The sequence below is a fragment of the Gadus morhua genome, chromosome 9 (genome assembly GCF_902167405.1).
Source record: "Gadus morhua chromosome 9, gadMor3.0, whole genome shotgun sequence".
Classification (NCBI taxonomy): Eukaryota; Metazoa; Chordata; class Actinopteri; order Gadiformes; family Gadidae; genus Gadus; species Gadus morhua.
Window position 1 is genome coordinate 6,116,187 of NC_044056.1, and position 8,346 is coordinate 6,124,532.

An 8,346-nucleotide genomic window follows, 5' to 3' on the forward strand; every position below is an offset into this window, starting at 1 on the left:
AGCTGCAGCATCCCATAATACACAGGCTGAGGAAGCCCTGCATAGCTTAGGGAAAAAACCCTCGGGTTCTATTCTCTCAGGGGGAATTCTGAGCGGAAGCAGGAGAGAAGTATGGCGGCATTGCGCGTCTACCCCCGTTAGCCTCACCTCGAAATAGAGGGGAAATATATTTAGAGCAGTTTAACATCTCCATCAAGGACTTTATGCTTTGAGGGAGAAATCCACCAAGGGTCCAAATTATTCTATTGGACAATAAGCTAAAATATATCGTTCTGGAACATTCAAATGGGAGGACAAATCGAAATGAGTAATAGTGAACTGTATAAAGGATGTGAACTGATTTGGCAACAACTAAAAAAGCGCAGTCGTATGCTGCAATTAGTCATATCAGTATATACTTTTTATGTTTCATGTTGTACTGCTTTTGAAGATTTTTGGATAAGCACATATTGCATATCTTGGCCTTCTAACACAACTGAAGATGTTGTTTTGATTTCCTCCGGGCTCGTATTGTGCCCATTTGCAGCCTCAAACACTTACTCCTATTTGACTGTTGATCGAACCACATGCGTGTTGTGTTCTTTCGCCTTGGACATCATGGAGGCCCCTGTCCCCTCCAACCCAAAGAAACCGACATTAACGTCAGTCATGTTTTGATACCACACAGCATGATCCTCGGCTCTCTCTCTCTCTGCTCACAACTGTATCTCGGCCTCCCAGGATCCATTCCTCATGGTTAGACAAGTTGCATTATTTTTCCAATTCGTCACACATCATTTGTCAGGCGGGCAGACTTATTTGAAAACAAAAGTACAACAGCGCTCGATTGGTTCGGTGCCGTTTGGAATCCGCAAGAACAAATCGTGTGGAAGGCCCGAAGCGTAGATTACATATTGTTATAATTTAGAAAAACGACATGTTTTTCAACTCCCTCGGCCCTGTGAGTACTCGCCGGAATTGAGGAGAAGATTTCAGAACCCCCCGAAAAAATTGTAAACTGAAAAAAAGGGGGACAGAGGACGAGGGTGCATTTGTGGGTTAGCGGGTGATGTAGATTGACAGCTTTTGGGGTTCAATGTGTGTGTGTTTTACGGTTGCATCTGCCTTGCTGCTCGGGATCGTTTTGAGTTGAGTATTTTCTCCGAGAGGCGAGGCAAGCCGCAGGGAAGCGCAGCGCTCAAACTCCAAGGCCTCCTCTGCGGCTTTGGAGGGGAAGGGAGAAAAAAGAACATCATGTGCACATTGCGTGAGACCCTCCCGTTGTTAGCTGGTGTCTGTGACAGCGCTCATCAGCATGGCATTAATTAGGAATAAATACAAAGCATAAACAATAAACACCGGCCCACAAAAGCCACAACTACCTCCCTTACCAATTTAGGGCCCTGCCAAAAAAAGCAAATACAATAATCCATTCAAGATTCGACTACCCCAATTCCAGCCCGCACACAACCCCCCCCCCCCCCCCCCCCCACCCATCCACCACTCACCACCTCCCCTTCGTCCTAGCCAGAGCCCCCACCATCATCACCACCACCAACACCACCACCAGCACCACCACCACCCTTCTCCACCCGATGGAGAGCTCATGTGAAATGCATTATTCAACAGATAGGAGGTTAAGGATGTAATTTATTGGAAAGCGAGCAAACTGGCTTCAGATCAGATTTCTCATGGCAGCCAAGCGGGATCATGATGCAGATGTGCAATTTTCTGGCTTTTCTGGTAATTTGCTAAATTACCTGATTTTCAGTAGTGTGGGTACATGAGAAGTTCCTCTTAAATGTAGTGTGTGTGTGTGTGTGTGTGTATGTGTGTATGTGTGTGTGTGTGTGTGTGTGCGTATGTGTGTGTGTGTGTATGTATGCGTGGGTGTAAATATCTGTAGATCTGTGTACTCCTTGGTTTTAATGTGTTTACTGTGTCTGGATTATGTTTATGCCTTCCTGTGTGTGTGTGTGTGTGTGTGATTTTTTGCACGTGTGTAAGTGTATACCTCAGTGTGTATTTCTATCAGTGCGTGTGTATGTGGATGTCTGTTAGAATACGTAGCATGCACTTGTGGGTGCACATTCTAGAGTGTGTTTGTTTATGCGTGTGTGTGTGTGTGTGTATGTGTGTGCACTTGTGTTTAAGTATGCACGTGTTTCAGTTCCTGTCCTTGTGTGTGTGTGTGTGTTTGTGTGTGTGTGTGTGTGTGTGTGTGTATTTATTTTTGGTTGAATGGGAGTAAGTGAGTGCATGCAGAGAGGGGCTGCTTGAGGGTACAGCTGTAACGGAATCACTTCATAAGTGAAATACCACTCCCTGTACAATAGCCAGCCACAAACCCGAGCTGTGGCGCAAATGTTTTTCCAACATGGCATGGATTTGTCCCTGAAATATTGAGCATATAAAAAAAACAAAACATTTCTGACTTCCTTTTAAACAAGAAACCGAGGAAGGCTGGGCCTGCTGTGCCTTGGGTTTGGGGTCTGTTCTCCAAACAATGTTGGCTGTATTTGTGAATTTCAACACTGGCATCCATTTTTTTTGCTTACTTAACGGCGGATCGCGTTATGATGATCGCCTGCACTTCGAAACATTCAACGGAGGTTCGCACACTTCTCAACGGCGGTTTCGCCATCTCACTTGGGATGTCAAGTTTACCGATGTGCAGGGCTTAAGAATATCTACGTCGCACCGAGGGAGTCTATTGATGGTCAGAGAAAAGGCACTGAAATGCATTCGTTCTACATAGTTTCACATGGCGAGGGCTATTTTGCATCGCCCTGAAGGGCCTGGTACACAATAGCCTCTCACCCTGAATTTTCCCGAATGGCCCAATTGAGGAGGCCAGGGGGGGGGGGGGATGAGCCACATTCCAGAGGCCTGCTGGGAGAAAACAAGATGGCCGTGCGTGACATGCGACTTTGTTGGTAAGACCAGGGATGCCTCTCTTAGCCATCAGGTTTGTCAGAGTTGGTTACCCCTAATCAGGTATGATTGGGACCCCGGAGTGCCCATGCACGACCAATGCTACCCTCGTGATTCAAAATCACATCCACTTACAGAGGGCACCATGACCACATGTTGAAAGATTAACATTCCACCTTTCTAACGCGTATCTTTTGCTGCTCCGACCGGAGAGAACGCCCTCCCAGATTCCGGGGGTCACATTGTTTGGGCCATTCAGTGTGTGTGTCTATGTGTGTGTGTGTGTGTGTGTGTGTGTGTGTGTGTGTGTGTGTGTGTGTGTGTGTGTCTGTGTGTGTGTGTGTGCGTGTGTGTTTTTTCCTCCCGGTCGCCCTTGCTGGTGTAAACCTTTTGGGGGGAACAGCGGCGCTGGAATGTCACCAGATGGAATGCCATGGTCATTTGACCCGGCTCACCCCTTAGCATGGACACGAGGATCCTGCTCGATAATTAGCAAGTGGACCATGGTGACCACTCACTAGAATAGCCGCTGTGACCCAGGGCCTTATGACTGGCACCCTCACTTATGGGAACCGGCAGGGGGAAGTCTGGCGACCAGGGCTTTTTTTCGCCATTAGCCATGACCTTTCTACCACAATGGAATGGAATGGACGTTGGGGAGGCATTTTGTCTCGGGTGGGCAGATGCCGAGCGAGGGAGTGAGGAATCACCATGGTGACGAGCGGTTTGCTGGCATTCTGGTAGCTATTTAAAAAAAAAAAAAAAGGGATGTAATGGTGATTAAGGGATATATTAGCAGATGGCTGACAATGAATTGAAACTTCTAATTCAATTGACTGTATTTCTCACACAATGAGTGAGGTTGGGTATTTGTAGTGCGAAATGTAAGTATAGTATAGTAGTATAATCAGGGGTGCACATAACTGGTAGGTACGCAAGTACGCATGCGTGGCCATTATCAGGGATGCGTAACGTCACTTGTGTCCCTAGTTTGTTAAAAGAAAAGGAACGGAGCCGGAGCAAAAGTAAATATTTTTTTCCGGAAGTGGCTGTGATGTGCCGTTGCTTGAAAACGAATGATGAGCACAATTTAAGTATAGTATACTGTGCACTGCGCACACACTGGATAACTGTGCAAAATCAGCTGATCACAACGTTCCTCACTGTGAGACATTCAATCTCTCCATGGTCAAGTTGCTGCAGTGTTATTTACAAAAGGTGGAGCAAAAGACACTGCTGTGCTCAAGAAGATCTTCTTCGTGAAACTTCGTAAGTTTCCTAAACTCAAATGTTATCAAAACAACGCTACGTATAGTACGTACCAAACACCATCTCCTGGTACTCACCTGAGTAACTCACTAAAAAAGTTATGGGCACCCCTTAGTATAATTCACAAAAAAAAAGTATTGTAGCATATTCAGATGTTTAATTCAGAAGGTACTACGTTGTTTTGCTTATTTTTTACTCTTTCCATTTTCCAAACCAATCGCCAATATTACCACAACAAGATTTTTACGAGCTCGGTTTTGATGATTTTTATTAGAACATTATCCAATCAAAAAATCGCAGACTGGAACGTTCTTCGGCCACCAAAACCTTTGCCCAAACCGTGACATCATTAAGACAATAAGGGCGTGAGATCAAGAAGAAATCATGAGCATGCAAAACAGTTTAAACACTTGAGTAAAAAACAAAGGAATAATCCAAATCACACACCATACCAAAACTCAAGAGAAATAAAAGAATGCATCACTGAAGGTCGCCCAAATCAGGTTCCAGCGTATGCATTGGGATGGACGTGGGGAAACTGTATCCGGTGAGAGCATCTGGTGCAGCAGAAAACATTCAAGGGGCCAGGCCTTCCCTTCCCAGAAAGGAGAGGCTGGCTCCCACCACTCTGACCACACACAGCTCTGCTATAGCCCCTTCTGGCACGGGCCCCATCCCGGTATGCTATATCACTGCTGCACCGTGTCTCCGACGACGTGTCTGCTGCCGGTGTCCTCTAGCACAATCCGCAAGGTCTTTGGGCGGTGGAGGGAGCCTGGGATTGAGAGCCATTAACTCTCTTTCCACAACTTGCTTGTGGTGGTGCACCTGTTCATCCCAAAATGTGAGAGACTGCTACTGTAGGAGATGAAGCCTTGTCATTTCCAGTCAAACGCCAATGTCGGTGAAGAGCTGACACACATCTCGCTGCTTGGCCAAAATGTGTGTTATCACGGAAACACCCCATTTTGGTTGCTCCAGCTCTGATATCCAATCACAGATAACACCCCCTTGTCGTAATTGGTTAAACCTCCCTCCGAGGCGTTAGTGTGCCAGCAAAACTTGGTTTTGTTTGTTAAAAGGCACGCTGTCAGAAAGGCAATTTTTTAACAATTTCTCAAACAAACGTATAACTTGTTTGGCCTTGCAAACCCTACATGTTTTCATGACGATTGGCCAAAGCGTCAGAGTTGAAACGTCCAAAATCCTATCAACCCATCCTCTACAACGTCACTGACTTACTTCATTACAGCTGGTAGATCATCCGACTAAGTAAGTCACACACTTGGATGTTAACATGTTAGCCCGCGTTAAAAGCTGTTTGCGGACAAAATAACTGAAGACAGATATTGAACACCAGTGAGGTGGTGACCGAGAGGGTATGTGAGCCTCCCTCGACGGTGGAAGTGATGTTCTTCTCAAGGCCTGGGAGGGTTGGACGGGTTTGGACGAAAGTGAATGGACCTGCCACGGAGGAGAATGTCTCCTCTCACCAGCTATTGTGTGTGGCCGCAGCGATCTCTTAGACCTGTCTCTTTGGCTTTGGCTGCTATCCTCCCCACTGACCTATTATCATTCTCCAGGCTCGGCAACAGCACCGGCAAGAATGTTTGGGCTCCTTTGCCGTGATCTGCTGTTGCTTTGTTTCGCCGTCTTGGTGACTTCATGGATTATGCTGTTAAAAGCCATTAAATGGAGGCCCAACGGGCTTATGGTCTATGCTAACCTCGCTAACCAGACTTTAGATTAATATCTAAAGTCTGATGGCAGACATGCTTAAATTTCGGTGAACGGGCCGTTTCACTTTCTTTTGCTTTATATCTGTTTCAACCAATCGCGTTGCTGGAGACAGGGTTCTGTAGGGAGCGTGTAATTGGTGTAAAAAAAGCATCTGTAATATTTTCATATCAACACGGCATAGACCGGTCACTGTAGGATTACACTCATTAAAATCCCTTTCTACCCAACAAGTCTTAAGGAAAAGTCAAACATGGCAATGACATATTCAAACAGCGAGACTTAAAGGGTACACAGTCTTAATTTAAGGGGTTTCTCCACTGTACAGCCTCACCCCCACCTACGTAAGAATCGTTCAGTTGTCAACTTGAATTGAATGCCGACTCAGCAGGCCAGAGTGATGGTTAAACCCTCCGCGCCAGCTCTTCATACATGTGGCTCCACCCACGTGTCCAAAGTCTGGAGGCCCCTGAGAGCCTCAATGATCTGAACGTGCACTTTTTTTGTTTTGCCTACGCACCCAGCCTCTAATAGAGTTCCGTGGAGATCCGTCCACCCCTTTTTTCCCCGACCCCTGTAATCAACAGGCTTCCTAATAACTCTTCCCATACATGTTTAGCGTTTAGCTTGATCCCCGCGTATCAGCGGGGAGACCAGAGATGCATTGGGGGACGTCAACTTGAAACTGAACACTGAAAACACAAGCCGGTTGCCATGGTGGCAGTCATCACTCAAACACATATGTGTACGCCACCCAAAACCAACCCTTCTCCGGGCTGCATGGGCTATTTTCTCTTCAGCCGATCCGAAAAAGGTTCTCGCTGTGTTAAGTCGAAGCGGCATGTTTTAGGAAAAGGGGAAGAGAAAAAAAAGGTTGTATTTGACCCCAATTGGATTAACGTGGGTCGCAATAACTGTCTGTTTTGTGACATGGTTATTTAGTCAACCAAAATGTTGGCGGAGTTACAGAAAAATGCCAAGAAAAATGGCTACACAGAAAGAATGGAGACAGAAAAGAGAAGGAACAAGATTCTGAGGGAAGGATCAGACGCAGCAAAGCACACTGAGCACAATGAAGTCATCCAGGTCCAGGAGCCTCCATCCCATGCTGTCATCCCCGGTCCCCCCCTGACCACCGCATCACGTCAGCCTGCAGAGAGAGAGAGAGAGAGAGGGGGGGAGAGAGAGAGAGGGGGAGAGAGAGAGAGAGAGAGAGGGGGAGCGAGGTGAGTCCTCTCCCTCTCTCACTCTCCCCCGGTGCCCACCCCGGCCCCGCCAGGCTACGGGCTGAGAGTGTCTGGTTAGACCCACTGGTCAGGGCACCACGCCCAGCTTACAAACCACTGTCTGACAGCTGCTGCTGCGGCCGCCGCACCAACCTGGACACGTTTGGGGGGAAAAGTGCATGGAAAGCCAGGCAGACAGTGGGTACAGGACAGGAGACCTCCGGTGCCTGCCGGCCTGCCTGCCTGCCTGCCCCCGCTCTTCCGTACGCACCAAGCGCACCGGCGATCTCTAATAGGTTGAGTCAACAGGAGGTGTAGCGGGCCGGTGGCAGGCCAGTGGGTGCTGGCAGGAGTTAAAATTGGATTTTTACTGCAGCTTGGGGGCGAAAGAGAGACAGAGAGCGGGAGAGAGACCTAATGGCACTTCCCAATGAGGTCTAATGTGTTTATGTATTTGTGGATTGGTTTTTATTGCAATGGCAGTGCAATAAAATGGGGAAACGGGCAGGAGTTTTCTTTGGAATGGAAAGGCGATACACATGTGTAGAAACCATGAGATACATGAAATTAGAAACACATTAATTTTTCCTTGGCATCTGATCCAAGTCCTACTAATTGTTAGAACATAACCTGTTACTGGAAAGGATATTCTGGTTTCTAAAAGCTCAATCTCAATTCATATGGTATAGGTATTTTAAAAGCTGTCTTTTTTTTTATAATAGAGAGAGTTTATTGCGCTTATCGTTGCACATACATAAAATTGATAGATACAAAGATAAATGGCAAAGGCTGCTTTCTGATTCTTCTATACTAAAGCTGGGATTTACGTCCGATGGGCCAGTTCAAATTTAAAATAGAATCTCCTGCACATTAATTACTTAGTTGAGCAAACAAGAGTCATTTTAAGGCTTTTGAATGACAGATACAAATAAGTCATGTATATCAAGGATGCCTACAGGTATCAAACCCAGTACCTTTTGGCTACTAGGAGTCAAACACCCTCCCCACAACGTTATTCTGCTCACTCTACAACACCCAAATGCGCGTAATATAAGTCACAAAACGATAGCTTTCATCCTAATGTTCATGGATCAATAACAGAAAAGCTATCATTCTTAAGACCCATTATTTGGGATCCTTTTGGCAAAACTAGCAGAATGAATACCGACAGGAAGGGGGTATGCTTTGTCGGCGCGGCCCT